We start from the raw sequence: 2500 nt of genomic DNA on the forward strand, positions 1-2500 counted from the left end.
GGAGAAGCGATCATTTTCTCCACAAGCATCTCTAATAAAGTCGTATAATGACCAGGAGCACCCCTCACAATGTGCCATGATTACCGCAACTGAAACTTCAATGCTATGCGAAGCCAGCAATCGCATTACTGCATTATGAGTGGTCTCCGGATAGGAAACTACGACTGATAATGACGTGAAAACTCAATAGAGGGCACTATATAATTATACTGTTAACAATGGGGAATATTGCGCCATCTATCGAGAGAAAATAACAGGTCATGCAGGTAATTCATTGGGAGTTTCCATTCCACAGCTTGTCGCTAGCCAGAAATACATAAACACGGCCATGTTTGATTTTCAGGGTGAGGATGGTGGTTTTCGAGGTATTTTGTACAAGGTATGTTGCACGAAGTGCCCTAAAAAGGTGGGGTCCTGGGGGGCCCAGCTCCCCCTTGGCTAGGGCTTAATTAAAACCTAGACAAAGTTAGGTAGGTAGTTGGGTTAAGATTTTGCATACGAAATATGCCCCGAAGTAGGACGAGGTACCACGAGGTAGTGCCTAAAAAAAGAGACCCAGATTGTGGGGTCTAGGGGTGGAATCGCGCATAATTTCTACTTTATATGAACAGTAGAGGTTGAGAGGAATCCATCGATACTATTTTTATGGTATTTCGTAACATTTTACCCCGTAATTTCCCTGATCTATTTCATGCCCTCCACTACTATCGGAACCCAGATTGTGGGGTCCAGAGGTGGAATCACACATTATTTCCACTGTATGTGAACAGTAGAGGTTGAGAGGAATCCATCGATACCACTTTTATGGTATTTAGTGACGTGGTGTTATTCGGAAAATTTACCCATATATGATATCAATATGATATAATAATTCTTTAACTAAGTTAATATTTATATAGCATTCATGGTGGTGGCATGTCAGTACAAAGAGAGAAATACTTGTCCTTTTTATGTTTATCTAGATTGCAGATTTATGTATCTAACATGTTTCTCCTCATTATATTGCTTTCCCATTTAATGTTTTTTTTGCCATATATGAAAACAAATATGCCTGATGTTTATTATAATTATAGGTTTATATAAAGTTGTATGAACAAAATTTAGATTACTCTAGTGGCTACCTAATTAAGCCATTACAAAACATCCTTTGTTGAGCAAAAAGTGCTGTTAGAGTATTTTTCTTTATGTATTTGGTGGATTACCCCATAGGTGAAAATGAGAGGAACTAGTCAAGACCAGTTAAAAATCCAGCAGTGTCTGGCACCTGTCAAGCGTAAATAAATGCCAAACACTGCAGGATACGTAACTTCATGAATTATATAAATTTTCCTTAGTATTTGTTACAATTTAATCCTCATTATGTGTTATATGAGGAATTCAGAAGACAATGATAAGAATAAGGAAAATAATTATCATACTTAACCCATTCCCGACGGGGGAATTCTAGCCTTGAATGTCCAACCAAATGGGCGTTTTACTGAATTAGGAATTATAATAAATCTTGGCTGGCACAATACTGTGCCGCCCGGCAACTGGGCTTTTGAATGCGCGGTACACATGCTGTACCACCCGTCCTGTGTGGGTTAATATGCAGTTATTTACTAATTGATTGTTTAGCTGCCTTTTTTCATTAAATGATGATAATGATTTTACAAATATGTAGGCCTGTAGCTGTTTGTAATTTTACTTAAGTCTGAGCTGTTTGGACATTATTCTTACTAGTTTCATGTAAAATTTGCAATTCTTTGTATGTCCATGTTAAAGTATATGATTCCCATCATTCCAATCATGACAGATGTAAAAATGAACCAAAATGTCACCTCAATGTTGATTTTGGACAAAATAATATATGATATGATAATTGTCACTGATTGATAGCAGACATACCAGCAGTCTGACCAGTGTTCGAATATTAGATTGTAACTCAGATGATCAGTTGTTTGTGAGTACTAGCATAGTCTGTTTATGATCAAACTATAGTTCCTAATTTTTTACCATCATAAGTTTGTTTGTGAATATGTTACGTGATCTTGTCAGACTTCCCTTTGTTCCCAAAACTCAAAGGGAGCGCAAAAGGAACATAATCATTGATGATTACTATTATTTGACAAGATGTAAATCAGAGAGTTCAGAATTGTTCAGAAATAGAAATACCACCTACATATAGATGGATAATATTTTATGAAACGGTAGCTTCACATCTCAATTCACCGATGCCACTATGTTGCTTTAGTTTTTTGCATAGAAATGTTTCCATAAACACTTAGTCATCAAGGAGTCAGGTAGTTGGCCTATGTAAATTTCTGTGTTTACCCCATTCCTTGTTTTTTTTCAATCTATTTTTATTAGTTTTATTATTGTCACAAACATTTTTTTTAATGATGGTATTATGCTGCTAATGACAATAACGATAGTGATATAAATAAAACCTTCCTACTACTTTATGATTTTTTTGCAATATTTTTTACTTTGACCCTCATAATGCTCCATACTGATTGCT

General features: G+C 35.9%; 1 protein-coding gene across 1 annotated transcript in view; it reads left to right on the top strand.

Moving 5' to 3' along the window:
• Window positions 1-2500, top strand: part of EMC1 (ER membrane protein complex subunit 1) — a 27030-nt gene that overhangs the window by 1216 nt on the left and 23314 nt on the right. The window lies entirely within an intron of this gene.

The sequence above is a fragment of the Penaeus japonicus genome, unplaced genomic scaffold (genome assembly GCF_977035675.1).
Source record: "Penaeus japonicus unplaced genomic scaffold, GWHDUDI00000001_assembly GWHDUDI00000041, whole genome shotgun sequence".
In the NCBI taxonomy this organism is placed as follows: Eukaryota; Metazoa; Arthropoda; class Malacostraca; order Decapoda; family Penaeidae; genus Penaeus; species Penaeus japonicus.